The sequence below is a fragment of the Grammomys surdaster genome, unplaced genomic scaffold, assembly GCF_004785775.1.
Source record: "Grammomys surdaster isolate TR1022 unplaced genomic scaffold, NIH_TR_1.0 125167, whole genome shotgun sequence".
Taxonomy (NCBI): domain Eukaryota; kingdom Metazoa; phylum Chordata; class Mammalia; order Rodentia; family Muridae; genus Grammomys; species Grammomys surdaster.
Window position 1 is genome coordinate 963,374 of NW_021620060.1, and position 18,094 is coordinate 981,467.

Consider the following 18,094-nt stretch of genomic DNA (forward strand, 5'->3'; position numbering starts at 1 on the left):
GTTGCCTAATTGTTACAGGAATGTGAGGTCAGGTGCAGAGGTTGAAAGTAAATAGCTAGTGTAGATAGCCTACAAAAATGTTGGCTTCATTCCATATTCTATCTCTCCACAGTCATGGTATTGTACTCGGTCAATGTAGATGTGGTTTTCTTCAAGGTCTTTAGGTCCACCTGGATTATGAGGGAAGAGGATGCTCTTTAGTCTCCAGCTATATTCCAGCAGTCTTGAAAACCTAGCTTTGGTTCTGAGACACTATGCCCAGTTAACAATATTGAGGTATCCCTGTAGTGTCTCTTGATAGAGAACTCATAGTTGAGGTACAGGCATGTGTAAATGTTTAGACTTCTTAGACAGAGTTTCCTGTTCCTTCTGATGTCTCTGTATGGCACAGGGAATAAGCACATCTGCCTGCAATCTCAGAAGCTGCCCTTCTTAAAGAATATTCTCTCCTTTGCCACTTAAGTTTTCTCACTAATATACTACTCCCCATTAAGTACTTCAGTCTTACCAGGCCAAAAAGCCAGAAAGAACCATTGCTGGTGGTAATGTTTGATTTTTGTATCCACAGCACACTCTTCTACCCAGGCAAATCCTTTCTCTGGGAGAGTCGAAGATACACAAAGAAAGCTTGAAGGTATCTCAGCAAAACACCCATATGTATGTATTTAACAGGATCCTTCATGTATGGCAATGATTGTTTAAAATCTTGATATTTCACGTCTAAACAATAGGATCTTTAAAAATGCCCTGGCCTTCTCTGGTCTCACAATGAAATGACATCTCTACAGAAACTAGAGTTTGAAGCACAGTGAGCTTGAGAAAATATTGAGCTCCTGCTTGCTGTTAGAGACACACTTCTCATCGGTTCCCAATGCTTTCCCTTCTTGTCAGTAGAACACTCCACGAGGAATTTCTCACCATGAAGACAACATCCTGCAGGGCAACTTTGTTGCCTCCTAAAGCTGGAACACCTCACCTTCCCTGTTGAGCGGTTCTGTGTCCCCATTCACCCTGCCCACCTGGTGGGAGCTGGGACTAGCCTGCCAGGACTCTGGTCTCAAAGCTTTTCTGAGAAGTAAACATCTGGGGAACCTTTTCCTGCCCCACCCATCATCCTCCAGAAGAATGTCAGCAATAATCCTGGGTCAGCAAACCAAAGGCATCCCTGATCTACCTGGCTCCTGCCAGAAGCAGCAGTGGGCTTTGCAAAAATAGCAGCAAGGGGAGGGAGGAACAGGAGCCCTGGCACTGGGTGGACCTCACATTTACCTCCTGCTGCTTGTTTACCAGCAGCCCAGAGAAGGGAAAATGAGGTCACCAAATACTGCTGCTTCCTCCCCACTGGTCCCCATGATGTCCCTAACTGGACACATTCACCTACTGTGCTGGTCCTCTCTGGAACCTAAACTCTGATATGTGATGGGATTATGGAATTATTTATACGCCACCATGCTCCATTTATGCAGTTTCCTGCATGCTGGGAGAACACTCTACCACCTGGGTTACATCTCCAGGTTCAGGTTCTATTTTTTTAAATAGGGCATCATTGTTGTTCAACATTACTTTGTACCAGTCAGCAGCGGCCCTTACTCTCTAGTCTCTAGAGTTTGTTTGCAGATTCTTCTTATATATAAACTGGGGGTCAGAGGGACTGTATTATGTTCCTTAGATGATGAGTTGTATATTTCATGATTCTAAGCTCAGATTTCTGGCTGGCTGTGCCCATTTGCAGCCTTTTCATGTGTCTTCCTCACCAAGACCTCTTTAGATTTATCTGTCAGTGCTAGATGGAAGAGACGTATCAAAATGTCCCAACATAAAGAGGCTCTTGAGAAAAATTAGGTATTAGGGAAATTCTAGAAGTAGGTGTCTCCAGAAGAACCAAGTAGTTCAGAGCTGAAAATAAAGTCTAAACTCGACTCTATTATTTTACAAAAAGTCACTTTCTATTTACAGACTGATGCACTACTGTGTATACTGGGTGTGTTTCTGTGTGTGTGTGTGTGTGTGTGTGTGTGTGTGTGTATGTGTTAGAGGTGTCTGTGAGGTAGACACTCTTTAATATACAGCAGTGAAAAGCCAAGAATAAGTGTAGTGTATAAAGCAGAAGAACTAGAGTATTTTGTAGCTTTGAAAACATTGTGGCTAAACAAAATATTTTGCCAGGGGCAACCTGGGTTAGCTCTCTGTCTTCTCAGTGGGAACAAATTACATTTTCCAGTTCTACTGTTTTTCAGGGCCCAGCCTAAGGTAGAATATTCTTATGTAGTTCAGTAGCCTGGTCAGACCAACAGTTTTATTTGGAAAGAAGGAAGAGAAGATGCCAGTTCTTTTACAGAGCTATAACTTTTCCAGAGAAATCTTTGGGCCTCTAAGAAGAGTCTCTATTAACAGAGGATGGAAGCATATTTTCTTTGAAAATTAAATTGCAACATGGTAAAGCATTCTTCAGTGGGAGGAAGATTTCATTGGGCCACACCATTGAATTACCATTATCTGAATGTGAAGGCACTGTGCACACACAATCTCTTCTAACCTTCAGTAAAGGTCATGACAAAGTTAGCAACACATTTCCTGTGTAGAAACCAGAGATCAGAAACCAAACAAATTTGTTCAAAATTAGTTTGAACCGTTAGAAAGTGATGGAAATTCTCCACCCCAATGGTCTTGATTACTCTTTCTGAAATCAGGCAAAATTACCCAGACACAGTCAATGTTAGTGGGTACCAGATGACCAAGAAATAAATTGTGAGCATCATAGTTTGACAGCAGCTGTAGTCCTGATCCCAGATACCCAGACTATGGTTTACTTCCTCAGCACTGGGAAACCCACTGGGAAACTGACTGAACACCACCATCTCCAGAAGGGGAGGAACACTATTCCTTTAAAAACAGAATGAGATTTGGGCTTGAGTTCTATTTTAACCTTAGATTATCTATTTATACAATGACACTAACAAAACAGTCCTTCTACGGAGGATTTTTGAATAAGGATGGGATTGGTTACTTCATGTGAGGTGCCTACACACAATAAGCTCTTATACACAGCAAGGTTAAGAGTTTTGTAAATCACCAGCCTGAAAAAAAAAGCAGTCTTTTCTGATGTGCTTTCTTGTTTCCTTTCCATTGCTCGGATATCTGCCATTTTTAGAGTCATCCTGTTATTAAGTATTTGCATTCAATTTTTTTTCCTGCCACCAATGGCAGCTCACAGTCTTATGCAATGCCTGGTCAATTTTTCTAGCTCATTCCAAATGTAAAGAGTCAAAATAAAAGAGTATATTCTATTTAGTAACGATTCTTTCCTTCTTAAAAGCACAAGTTGAAGTGGGGAGACCATTACCTCAGCGTGCCCAGACATTATTAAAAACAAATTACTCAGGGCAGTAAAGGGGGAGCAGAAAAGGCTGGAGAGGGCATGAGAAGGAGTGAGAGAATAGGGCTCTTGTTGGCTCACACATGACATTATTTAGAAATGGTTTATTTTCCTAATGTGACCAGATGGCTTCCAGTCACATATAAAAACACCCAAAACCTACTGATTTGCTTGACAAATGTCTTAAGAGCAGTTAACCTAGACTAAAAGGTGTGTGTCTGTTTCAGGGTGAACTTTGTTCAAGGGTTTCATTGTCTGCTAAAGGAAAGGAGCCCTTGCTGTTGGTAAAACTCCAATCTTAGAAGAACAGGCAGTTGGTTGACCTGAATGTTACAGGTTTGGATTTTCACTCTACTAATTCCTGGCGAGGTGACATAAGCAAACTGCATCATTCCTCCATGTAAGAGGCAAGGTCATAACTCAGGGTTCTGATGGGATTTAAAAAAATATTATGAAAGAATGTGGAATAGAGCCCGATGCTTGATAAAGTAAATGTTAGGCAGCACATTAGCTGATCCAGTAGATGAACTTGGATGTGTCTTGAAACTTAAGCTCTTAGTTTCAGGAGGACAGAGATCATAGCCAACTACAAGAGAGTGTTAGGCTTGAAATCAAGGGAAAATTAAATTGCGGAATATCTTTAGACAAATTTCCCAAACTCTTTTAGTTCTTTTAAAATGTTGTGTATATACTTATTTTCTGTTTGTTTCTCTATTCAGACAGACAGACAGACAGACAGACAGACAGACAAAGACAGAAAGAGAACACAATTTTTCTCCCCTTCAACCAGTCAGTCCAAGGGCTAGAACTCAGGTCTTCCAGGTTTGTGGCAATCACCTTTACCCACTGAGCCATCTCACTGTCTGTGATTCTAATTTTCTTAATGTGCAAAATATCTTCTCCCTTCTGATTTTTGATGACACTATGTGTTGTCAACATTTATTTTCTTTTTTGTTACTTTTTTTCTGTTGCTAAAAGTAGCAACCATTGTTAAGGCTGTGGCTGCGTTTTTGGAAATTGCTAACATTTGACAAACAGGATAAATTTTTTAGCATATTCCAGTGGAAGAATTATATCCAGGCTCTGGAATTTTACTCTGCTCTGTGCATATGAAAACTGTGGTTAAGGTAAATATTTACCTATGGAGAAGTGGTAGTGGCTTCTCTAACCTTGGGTTTTTAAGTTTAATGAGATGAAAGGAATCTGCCACCAGAGAAAACCTCAAACTCCCTTCACTGGAACAGGGTATGGGTCACAATTTCTGAACACTAGAGACACAGAATTTAAAAGTCAAGTGGTCTGTCTCACTGTTGGGTGAATTAAAAAATAAGACTCAGAAAAGCCCAGGTTCTTCAGGAGTTCAGATTGGTAATCTGGGTGGTATTCTAATACATGGGAGAAACATAAAACTTAAATAACATAGACTGTAAGAAAATAACTCGGGAGCAGATAAACCATCTAAACAGTCTCATAACCCTGAAAAACATAGAACCAGTCATTAAAAGTCTCCCCATCAAAAAAAGTCTCCCCACTGGGACCAGACAGTTTTAGTGCAGAATTCTATCAGAACTTCAAGGAAGACCTAATACCAATTCTCTTCAAACTATTCCACAAAATAGAAACAGAAGGAACACTACCCAATTCATTCTATGAAGCCACAATTATGCTCATACCTAAACCACACAAAGACCCAACAAAGAAAGAGAACTTCGAACCAATCTCCCTTATGAACATCGATATAAAAATACTCAATAAAATTGTTGTGAACCGAATCCAAGAATATATCAAAACAATTATCCATAATTATCATGTAGGCTTTATCCCAGGAATGCAGGGTTGGTTCAATATACGGAAATCCATCAATGTAATCCACTATATAAACAAACTCAAAGAAAAAAAAAAAACATGATCGTGTCACTAGATGCTGAGAAAGCATTTGAAAAAATTCAACACCCCTTCGTGATAAAAGTCTTGGAAAGATCAGGAATTCAAGGTCCATACCTAAACACAGTAAAAGCAATATACAGCAGACCATTAGCCAACATCAAACTAAATGGAGAGAAACTTGAAGGAATCCCATTAAAATCAGGGACTAGACAAGGCTGTCCACTCTCCCACTACTATTCAATATAGTACTGTAAGTCCTAGCCAGAGTAATTAGGCAACACAAGGAGATGAAATGGATACAAATTGGAAAGGAAGAAGTCAAAATTTAACTCTTTGCAGATGATATGGTAGTATGCTTAAGTGACCCCAAAACTTCCACCAGAGAACTCCTAGACCTGATAAACAGTTTTAGCAAAGTGTCTGGATATAAAATTGACTCAAACAAATCAGTAGCCTTCCTCTACTCAAAAGATAAACTGGCTGAAAAAGAAATTATGGAAATGACACCCTTCACAATAAATAATATAAAATACCTTGGTGTGAATCTAACCAAGCAAGTAAAATACCTGTATGACAAGAACCTCAAGCTCCTGAAGAAAGAAATCGAAGCAGATCTCAGAAGATGGAAAGATATCCCATGCAAATGGATTGGAAGGATTAATATAGTAAAAATGGCTATCATGCAGAAAGCAATCTACAGATTTAATGCAATTCCCATCAAAATTCCCACTCAATTCTTCACAGAGATAGAGCAATCTTAAAATTCATTTGGATTAACAAAAAACCCAGGATACCGAAAACTACTCTCAACAATTAAAGAACTTCTAGGGGATTCACCATCCCTGATTTCAAGCTGTACTACAAAGCAACAGTGATTAAAAAAAAACTGCATGGTATTGGAACAGAGACAGGCAAGAGGATCAATGGAATAGAATAGAAGACCCAGAAATGAACCTCCATACCCATGGTCACTTGACCTTTGACAAAGGAGCTAAAACCATCGAGTGGAAAAAAGACAGCATTTTCAACAAATGGTGCTGGTCCAACTGGAGGTTAGCATGTAGAAGAATGCAAATCAATCCATTCTTATCTCCTTGTACAAAGCTCAAGTCCAAGTGGATAAAGGACCTTCACATAAAACGTGGTACACTGAAACTAATAGAAGAGAAGGTGGGGGAAGACCCTCAAATACCTAGGCACATGGACAAAGTTCCTGAACAGAACACCAGTGGCTTATGCTCTAAGATCAATAATTGACAAATGAGACCTCATAAAACTGCAAAGCTTCTGTAAAGCAAAGGACACTGTCAATAGGACAAAGCAGCAACCAACAAATTGGGAATAGATCTTCACCAACCCTACATCTGATAGAGGGCTAATATCCAAGGTACAAAGAACTGAAGAAATTAGACTCCAGACAACCAAATAACTCTATTAAAAAATGGGGTATAGAGCTGAACAAAGAATTCCCAACTGAGGAAGCTCGAATGGTTGAGAAGCACATAAGAAGTGTTCAGCATCCCTAGTCATCAGGGAAATGCAAATGAAAACAACCCTGAGATTCCACCTCACACCAGTCAGAATGGCTAAGATCAGAAACACAGGTGACAGCAGATGTTGGCAAGGATGTGGAGAAAGAGGAACGCTTCTCCATTGTTGGTGTGATTGTAAGCTGGTGCAACCACTATGGAAAGCAGTCTGGCAGTACCTCAGAAAATTGAACATAGTGTTACCTGAGAACCCAGCTATACCACTCCTGGGCATATACCCAAAAGATGTTTCAACATACAACAGGGACACATGCTCCAATCTGTTCATAGCAGCCTTACTTATAATAGCCAGAAGTTGGAAAGAACCCAGATGTCTGTCAACAGAAGAATGGATGCAGAAAATGTGGTACATTTACACAATGGAGTACAACTCAGCTATTAAAAACAATGAGTTCATGAAATTCTTAGGCAAATGGATGGAGCTCGAAAATATCATCCTGAGTGAGGTGACCCAATCTCAACAGAACACACATGGTATGTACTCACTGATAAGTGGATATTAGCCCAAAAGCTCACAATATCTAAGACACAACACATAGACCACATGAAACTCAAGAAGAAGTAGAAGGAAGACCAAAGTGTGGGTGCTTTGGTCCTTTTTAGAAGCAATATCAAAAAATTCAACCAGAGCTCCCAAGGTCTAAACCTCCAGCCTGAGAGCACAAAGGGAAGGACTCAGGTCTCCATCTGTATAGGTAATTGAGGGTGGCCTTGTCAAACATCAGTGGAAGTGGAGGACCATGGTTCCCAAAAGTTTGGATTCCCTAGTGTTGGGGAATCGAGAGCAGGGAGAAGGGACTGGGAGGATGTTTGGAGCACAACCTCATAAAAATACGAGGAGGGGGTATGGGATAAGGGGTTTTGGGGGAGAATGGGAGAGGAGATAACATTGAAATGTAAATACGTAAAATATCCAATAAAAAAAAAACAGATAATGGGACTGGAAAGAAAAAAGATAGTTTACTTATTTCAAATTATTTTCAAAAGTTTCTAGGAGATGCTAATTGACTAAGATCTTATTTTAAGCTCTCCACAAAAGAATTTAAGTCTCTGTTTAATAGTCTCAAGAGAGATGTAAATCCTAATTTCCCTCAACAATTAATTGACAAAAGAGAACTAATCTCACAAAAAGTAGAAGTTATTATTAATTGATATATTATATAGTCTGATTAGTTGTTGGCTGTTCTATAACAGTCCTTTGATAAAAGAGATTATCAATATAGATTTATATTTCTTTAAATAGTGTCTTCATGACTCTCTGAGTGTAGAAGGAGTGGCTGCTGTGATTTTACAAGAACTCTGAAAAATTGGCTTTAAAACAAAAGAGGGGGAACGGTACGCCCCCAGAAGGAGTCCCCCTGAAATACTCTCCATCATGCCTTGTTCACTTTTAACTCTCTAAAACTGAAAGCTCATGGCAAATCTGCTGCTGACTGCCTCTGGCCTCACTGAGACCAATAAAAACTATGCCACAGATATGGGGAAGGACCCTCTTACCCTTAAAGGGAATGGCTTGGACCCAGTTCTCTTATGGGGCCAAGGATTGATATGCCTGTTTCATGCCACAGAAGGCACAGTTAACCGGCTACCAAAAAGACTAATGAAATAAATAGATACCCCCCACAAAGCCAGGCCAAACTATAAATAAGATGAATAACAATTGCTATCCAGGGAAGAGAAATCTCCCTGAGAATTCCCCTCTTTTTCCTTTCCAGGTAAAAATGAATCACCCGTCATGTCTGCTGTTAGAAGTTCTAATCCAGATGCTGGCCTCCGAACTTATACTACTCAGACCTTTGGTGCTCTATTGACCAGAACATCAAACAGCTAGAGATTGACATCACTAATCAGAAGAAATCTCTCCTTTAACTCTCTGAAGAGACCTCCAAAAATTGCAAAGGACTTTATTGGACTTGATTTACTCTTCTACAATAGAAAAGACTGTGTACAGCTCTTGACTGTGCACAACCCTTAAAGAAGAATGTTGCCTTTACATAGACAAGACAGGGATGGTTAAAGAGAGCATGAAAAAGATCAGAGAAGGCCCAGAGAAAAGACAGAGAGAGAAAGAGAAAGAGAAAGATGAGAGCTGGTACAAGAATTGTTTTTCAACCTCTCCATGGTTGTCAACCCTACTTCCTCCCATCTTGGGACCATTAATTGGGTTATTTTTGCTTTTTTCTTTTGATCCCTGGGCCTTAAATAGGCTGACTAACTTTGTGAAACAACAGATAGATAATTTGGTAGGAAAACCTATTCAGATACATTATCATAAGTTAGCTATGGAGGACCACGAGACTCAAGATGAGGTTGTTACTCTATCCAGGGTGTTCCCAAAACCCATCTCCACCCAACCTAAAAGAGGGGACTTCTGCCCCTAGACCAAGCAAAGAGGGGCCACCCAGAACCCCTCTGACTGGCGATCTGAATTCTTGTTTAGGCTGCGAGGCTAAGCACTGCAAGGGAATATAAATAAAAGTTAAAAATATCTCTCTGGGTTCCCTGAGGAACCTGACTGCAGCCGGACTGCATAGGGGTTAATGTCAAAAGCATCCCCTCTCCAGGAAAAAGACATTGGGATGGGTATGCCCCTCATACCTCACTGGACAGGGGGACTGGAACCATTACAAGGTCCCCTTCAATTACTGGAGGTTAGGCCTCTATCCCCACCTTCGCAAGAATTGCCACAGCACTTCTATACTTAGAGAAGGGAGGAGATGTTAGGGGCAGCCCTGACTGAAGGCCTAAAATCAGCCATAGGCCTAAAATCAGCAATAGGCCTGTCATACATGCCTGCTAACACAAAGTCTTGGGTCTCTGTGGAAAAACATTGAAACAGATGGCTATAAGCTATTGAAAAGAGGCAGCTTTTGTGGAAATTTATTAGCTTGAGTACTCATAGACCTTGTAAATAGGTAGCCTTGGTGGATAGTACCAACTTAGATAAGGACAAGTGAATCATATGCAGAGTCATAGTGACCTGTCCCCTGAACCTTCACCCAGCCGATATCCTGTTCTGAAAGATATCTGTGCTTCCCCTGAACACCCACACTCTGGTGTCATCCCTTCCCCCACGTCCTGCCCTTTTGTGTTTATAACCCCTTTGTTAATAATTAAAAATTACTATTTGATTTTTAAAAAATAAAAAAAGAAAATAACTCAGATTTTAGCTTCATTGAAGAGTAAATATTTGAGGTAATTGGCCTTATGATCTTCAATTATTAAAAAATTAAAGCAACCCTCTTTAATGTCTAAGTAAAAGCATCATACATTCTTTTTAAATTTTTACTATTTGTGTATGTAAATGCATATGAGAGTGTATGTGTGTGTGTGTGTGTGTGTGTGTGTGAGAGAGAGAGAGAGAGAGAGAGAGAGAGAGAGAGAGAAAGAGAGAGAGATACACAACACATACACATAGAGGGAGAAAGGCAGAGAGAGAGTGTGTGTTTGTGAGAGAATGAAAGTCTGCATGCCATGATGGCTGTGTAGGGGTCAGACAACTTTCAGCAATCAATTCTCTCCCTGTACTTGTGGCAGGGTCTCTCTCTTCTGTCATGTTGCATATTCCATGCTAAGTGACCCATGATCCTCTGCAATTTTCCTTGTTAGGTATGCTGGGATTTCAGAGGTACACGACGACACAGGGCTTTTTAAATAGGTTCTGGGTCTCACACTTGAGTCACCAGGCATGCCTAGCAAGTGCCTTTACCCACAGTGCCATCTCTCCAGCCCTGTGATTCAATCTTACTAAAAATTTTAATACAACATATAAATCTTAAGTCTTCTTCTTTGCCTCTACTTTCTTAAAGGTGACTACTGTTATGAGTTAATTGTGAACCTTCCAAAATGTTTTTCCCAATACTTACAATATGAGAGATATTAATTTTAATTGGTATTCATCAAAAAAATCAAAGGAAAAAATCTACCAAAATCTATGACCCAAATGCAAAGGTACTCACATTCATAAAAGAAACATTACAGAAGTTTAAATGACATATGGAACCCCACTCACATCAATGGACAGAAACTGAACAGAGAAATAATGAAACTAACAGACGTTTTGAATTAAATAGACCTAACATATATCCTCAGAACATTTCACCCAAATACAAAAGAATATACCCTCTTCTCTGTGCTTCATAGAACCGTCTTCAAAATTGACCATATACTTGATCCTAAAGCAAGGCTCAATAGATACAAGAAAATCAAACTATCACCTTGTATTTTATCAGACCACCATGAATTAAAGCAGGACTTTAACAACAACAGAAACAACAGAAAGCCCACAAAGAAATTGGAGAGATCTCATACTAGCAACTTACAGCACACCTGAAAGCCTAGCAGAAAAAGAAGCAAACACACCCAAGAGGAGTAGACTGCAGGAAATAATCAAATCCAGGACTGAAACCAATCAACTAGAAACAATAAAAAACAGTATAAAGAATCAATAAAACCAAGAGCGTTTTCTTTGAGAAAAATCAACAAGTTAGATAAACCCTTAGCCAAACTAACCAAAAGACAGAGAGACAGTATCCAAAGAAAGAAAGAAAGAAAGAAAGAAAGAAAGAAAGAAAGAAAGAAAGAAAGAAATGAAAAGGGAGAAATAATAACAGACAATGAGGAAATCTAAAGAATCATTAGGTCTTTCTTACTTCAAAAGCCTGTACTACACAAAATTGGGAAATCCAAATGAAATGAATTATTTTCTTGGTAGATACCACTTACCAAAGCTAAATCAAGATCAGGTGAACTATTTAAATAGTCCTATAACCCCTAAGGAAATATAAGTAGCCATTAAAAGTCTCCCAACCAAAAAATAAAATAAAAATAAAAATAGAAACCCAGGGCAAGATGGTTTTAGTACACAATTCTACCAGAGTTTCAAAAAAGAGCTAATACCAATATTCCTCAAACTATCCCACAAAATTGAAAAAGAAGGAAAATTGTTCAATTCATTTTATGAGTCCACAGTCACTCTGATACCTAACCCACACAAAGACTAAACAAAGAGAAAGAACTTCAGATCAATTTCCTTCACGACCATTGATGCAAAGATCCTCAATAAAATGTTTGTATACCAGCTCCAAGAATCAAGAACACCATACATCATGATCAAGTAGGCTTCATTCCAGAGATGAAGGGATAGTTCAATATACAGAAAAATCCATCAATTCAATTCACCATATAGAAAAACTAAAAGTAAAAAAATCTTACTTGCACTTTTACTTTCATAAGATCCCTTTAACATGTAGTAAGTCCATTCTCAATTTTATTGTTTTAAGTTATTTGTATGTTCCTACATAGAACTGTTATTTATTTAAACTTTTTGAATATGTTAAAATCTTAGCAAAGGAGCTTTTATTCACTTTCAGTTTTATTTAACCAACAAATAATAATGTTAGGTATTTTGCAGCAACTTATATTAACAAAAAAATTGCCAAGAAATATCTAATTTCATATCACTGTTGTTATTAAGTGACAGACAGTCTTCTCCACTCTATAGAGCTGAGGAGATGAAGCCCCACAATGTTGAAGTCAGGGTTTATGTTGTTGTTTGTTCGTTTGTTTGTTGAGATAGGGTTTCCCTGTGTAGTCCAGGTTAGCCTCAAATTCCTTATCCCCCTCCCCTCTACAGGGATTATAGGAATGTACCACCATACCCATCTATGAAAATCAAATCTAAATACTATTACCTTTGAGTTCAGATTTTCCTTCCAGGTGAATATCTGTAGTCTTACTCAGTTTGCACGAAAGCCTAGACCCTCAGAGAAGGAGTGACTTGGGTAAGAATTTGCTCATCTAACCTCTACTTCACAGCTCCGCAGACTAAGTTGGAGCATAGGGCAAGAGAAACTTGGGGTTTAAGTTGAGGTGCCTTGCATTAGGCTATGTGGTTTCGGTTGTGGCAGTATCTCATAAAGAAATTCTAGCAGTTTCTCCTGATAATCTACAAAAAGGAAAAGAACACAGGCCTACTGTCAAACCATTGTTAGAATTTCATTTTTATTCATAAAGTAAATTAAGATGACATATTAAACTGAAGGTTCTTCATATTTACACTATGCTATGAGAAAAATAAAGAGAATTAAAACATCTTGAGGTCAATAATATATTCTGAATACTTTCAGTCCAGCTGCTTGGTAGGCAAGTAATTCATGGATGGTCATATATGGTTTGACTCTACAGGTGCCTTCAAAAGTCCAGAGGCTAAATGCTTAATTCTTAGCCTGTGGTGCTATTGTGGGGTGATGCAACCTTTAAAAAGTAGAACATAGTGGATTCAGGATGGGAATTTGAAAAGGAATTAGGGATTCCTGTATTCATTCATATCTGCCCCCTTCCTAGCTGACATAAGCGCACAGTCTTCCTTTAACACATAGCACTACTATTGTGACATATGATACTGTCATAAGCCCAAATCAACAGGGCAAATGACTGTGAAACAGTTTGATACTGGGAGCCAAAATAAATTATTAAGTTGATTTTCTTAGGCATTTTATCACTGCTACAGAAAGTTAAGTAACACAGATGGCATTACAATACTAAGTACAGATAAGAGAACATACTTGCATTGAGCTGCTGCAATTATCAAAAGCCCTTCTCAGCACTAGAAGGGCTTCAAGCTTTCCTTTTATTTGCTTTTTTTCTAATTCTGCACTTTCCTGCACTCAGAACTCAACAACACTTGAATTCTGGATTTGAAGAGTCATCTTGTTTTGTCTGGCAGTAACTTTTTTAGCCAGTACAAAGAACCAAATGGTTTACCTGCATCCTAAACTTTAACAAACAGGAGTTGTATCTACTCCCCAGAAGACAGAGATGGTAGTAAACCTTGGCTTTGATGTCTCCAAAATTTTTCACCAAAAAAAGATGGGGGAAAACCTTAATGTTCTAACAATACTTGGCAACATGGTCTTTGTTCCTCTTTGGGTAAGATACATACCAAGAAGAATCTACTGCACAGTCATGGGCTGCATACTCTCACCGAATAAATCCTAATTATTCTTGAGTCTACAGTTTGGTCACCTCAAAGCCTGCATGTGTTCAACTGCAGTTCTTAGGCAAATTCTTTAAGGTTTTTGGTTGCATTTTTTCCATTTCAGTTTGTAAAAAAATATTAAACCAGACCACATGTCTCAAATAGCCTAAGATATGAAACATATGCTCACAATGAGACCACAGAGGTAGACCCACAGAGAAAAGGCCAAGTTTTATTTTTAGCAGAGACTTTAGATGCCTGTTCAACAAGTTTCTTTAAAAAGTAATTGTTGCTTATCCTGTATGCCAGGCTGTCACAAGACATACTAAAGAAGAGGGCCAAGTTTTTCCCCTCTAGGAACATGTGATGCTATCCCTCAGTATCCTTCTTTCATCCCAGGAGACGGCCATTTTTGAAGAATTAGAAGTTGAAAAGAGGTCATAGGAATAAAGCAGAGTTTAAAAAGGAGCATCCTTTCTCCCTTCAGTCAGTTGCAAAGTGAAGAGAAGTCATCATTAACCTTCTCTGGGCCCCTCTATAATATATTAGAGTGCATAACCTATCAACTGTATACCATGGTTCATAAAAATGTTCCTTGGTTTTCTACAAAATTGCAATTCTCCCCCATTATCCTATATCAGATGTTCTGGAAATATGAAAACTAGTCAGCAATGAGGAAGATTCTAATTTAGTCCCAGACAGCTTTCTCTTTTTGGTGCATCCAAGGTGTGCTGTTTCTTCACAAGTAGGCTCTTATAATTTATGTACTTTATTTCTTTCTTTACTGATTGTGAAGTAAATTTCCTGTTCTCTCTGGAAATTTCTGATTCTAGAACAATTTCACTTCCTCCGCATCTTCTTCCCAGTTCTTTCAAAGAAGCAAATCTAGAAGGGAAGTGTATTGTGGAGGACCTCTGGGCTACAGCCTGTATTATACCACTTCTATTGGAACTTAGTGTTCTTAATTGTGAAGCAGATGAAAGCATTATTGTAACACTTGGCCTCATCAGATTAAAGATATGATTAAGGTAAATTAAATAGATGTGTCTATGAGTATTGACTTATGTCTTCTTTTACTAATTAATCCTTAGGGTTGTAGATCATCTAATTCTGGTTTATGATCACATTTCATACTTGGGAAGACTTTCTTTGGCTCTAATGTCTGACTGAACCAGTTCTCTCTATTCTGAGAACATTGCCTTCAAAGTCGAGCTAACAAGTTCTGTGTCTAGATGAAGCTCAGACTTCCCCATTACTACTTTTACCATGTGATTGCTGTGAACTCTCTACCATATCAGGAACTTTCTAAGAGGCCCCATCACAAAAGGTCCAGGTCTCACATAATGTGTTGATTATCTGCCTCTTTTATTGAGATAGATGGATGGAGAGCTCTGCTATCAAGATATAACTATTACCACCATGTCCTACCTCCAGATACCAATGATTTAATAGTAAGACAAAACCAGACTTCTATAAATACTTAACAATAAACTCCACAAGCTAGCAAGAATATCTTGGAGTGTGTGGTTGATGCAAATTTTACCTAAGCCATCCTTCAGTTCATTCAAGAAGATCTCCTTGTATTCTATAACCATCATGAAATTTCACAGGACACGCTAGTATACCCTGCTTTTGCATTAGGGACATTCCTAGTGTGATAGTTGATTTAAAGTGCTGAAATGTTTGGCATACCATTGATCTCAATAAATTCCCCTCCCCTTGTTGGACTAGAAAACAAGTCTGCCTGCCATTTCAACTTGGTTTCCACTGTCTCCGCCCATGCAAGTCTGAGTATTGGGAAGCATTTTCTTTCTTTCTTTGTTTCTTACCATATCAGATGTAACACTGCTTATTCGGACCCAAACAGATGTATACTGTAGACTGTGTTATTCTCAGGTTCATAGGTTGAATCTCAATCTCTCTCTCTCTCTCTTCTCTCTCTCTCTCTCTCTCTCTCTCTCTCTCTCTCTCTCTCTCCCTCCCTCCCTCCCTCCCTCCCTCCCTCTCTCTCTCTCCTTCTCCCCTCTCCCTCCCCCCTCTCTCTCTCCTCCCCCCCAACTCTCTGTGAGTGTGTGTATGTGTTTTTTTGTTTTGTTTTGTTTTTTAGACAGGGTGAAATAGCCCATGCTATCCTAGAGCTAAGCTCTGTAGACTAGGTTGGTCTTGAACTCTGTAGACTAGGTTGGTCTTGAACTCATAGAGATTCACCTACCCATGTCTTCCAAGTACGGGAATTAAAGGTGTGGGAGTGTGCCACAATCTCATGGCCAGATGTTGAAATTTTAACCCCCAGATAGTTTAGAAAGAAAGCATTAAGAAATTAATTACATCATAAATGTGGGGCCTCTTGGAGAGAGAGAGAGAGAGAGAGAGAGAGAGAGAGAGAGAGAGAGAGATTCTTTTTTATTTTTAATTTGCCAAGCTGTGATTGTTATTAACTGATCCGATTACAAAAATTACCACGGGTGACGCCTTAGTTCATCCATCTAATAAGCCTGTTTATCTGATCTTCCCTGTTGCCAGCGTCTCCACCTTCTACAAAGTGAGTTGTCTTCTCTTCATTCCATCTTGTGGGGAAGATAATTTGAAAGGCCACAGGAAGTTATTTGCTTCCTTGAAGCGTTTCCCAACTGTATAGATCTCATGAATTAGATCCTCCATGCAGATGATGCCGAATGTACCAAGAGACCGAGCAATCAAGGAATTATCCGTCAAGGCAATCCGCTTCTTGTTGATTTTGCCATAGCCTCGCTTGTAGATGAGCTCATTTACTGACTTCAGGTTGGGGTACCCCCATGCAATGTACGGTTCCACAATCCTCAGCATGTTAATGGAAGCCTTGTTGAGCTTAACAAAGGTGCCACTGAAGATCTGTCGAAGGCGAAGAAGCTGCAGTACCTTGCAAACCTTTGGGCTTACTCCACTGATGCATCGGATTCTGATTACAAACGCCAATTTTGGTTCTGCAGGCACAAAGACGTTCCCAGCTTTCCTTGCCATCCTGGCCATCTGAATCTCAGTCCAGTACATCTGCCTGTACTCCTTGTGATAGTGCTTTGCCTTCTCATAGATGATCTCCCTCCTTGCCTTTCGAAGTGTCTTCAGGGCAACAGTCTTCCTCAAGTGCTTCACCTTCAACTCTGAAATTCCTTTGCTTTTTCTTAAGAGTTTCTGGCACAGCAGGAACCTTTTCCTTAAGGGTTTCTGGCACACCAGCAAACCTTTTCTTCTCTGGAACAGCCTCCATGGTTCCAGCTGGAAAAGGAGAGCGAGAGAAAGTCTCTTGAGACATCCTTGGCAACCAAAACTGCATCAAATTTTTTAGTTTGTAATAACTATGGCTATTCTGTGACATCAGCCCAAATTGACTACGTAGGAAAAATTTACACAAGTTATCTTCATTCTCCACTGATTTTATGACAGCAATAGAATTCATAGTGACTCAGTAAAACTGAGCTGAGTTACATAGAAACAAGAGTGGAAGATGCATATCAAAGCATGGAAAATAATAGCCTTTGTCATTGAAGGTTTGTATTTCAAACCCCTTGACTCCTTTTAATACTAAGCTAAGTGAATCTAATTTTTTTCAAAGCTTAGTGATCTTAGTGGTACAAATCTCCTTAATTTCCTAATTTTTCATTTCATTCTGACAACTCTGGCAGAGCAATAAAAGGAATCTTTTAGTGAAGAGTTTCCAAGTTGACTTCAGTTGAAAAAGATTCCTGAATCTACTTGATATACTTTGAATTCTGGGCTTTGTTTAATCCTTCAAGCTTAACTTATTCAAGAAGCCTTTTGGTTTCAAATGATTGCCTCAGCACAAGTGAGTCTATATATCTCAAAGACATATGGTTAGTGGATCTATCTGACTCCCACTATGATTATGAAATCAAACCAATGTTCCTATCCAGCTTAAATCCTAGTGACAATGTCCCAATGCAGTCCCATCCAGTACTGACCAGTACTAAGCTGTATAACCAACAGAACGCTGCTGAAATGTTGCTGAAGCCATTTCTGCAGCTGCTCTGCTCATTGGTGGATCACTAAATGTTTCCAAGCCTGAAGGCACTTGGGCTTGAGATGAGAAACATGGGAGGGAGCACAGGTCACTGCTACACAGCAGGTGAGGGAGCCATCTTCAGAGCTGGTCCTGAAGCCCAGTTTATGCCTTCATGTGACTGCAGCTGATGTCTTAAGGGAGCTCAGAAGCACCAGATGGCAGATCCTGAATTCCTGAACCCATGAGAAATAATATTTTTTTTTATCTTGAATTACTAAACTTAGAACTATTTGGTTATTCAA

General features: G+C 39.2%; 1 pseudogene; it reads right to left on the minus strand.

The window, feature by feature from the left end:
* Positions 1 to 16,265: 16,265 nt before the first annotated feature.
* LOC114637093 lies at positions 16,266 to 17,039 on the minus strand (annotated as a pseudogene).
* Between the last annotated feature and the right edge of the window lie 1,055 nt (positions 17,040 to 18,094).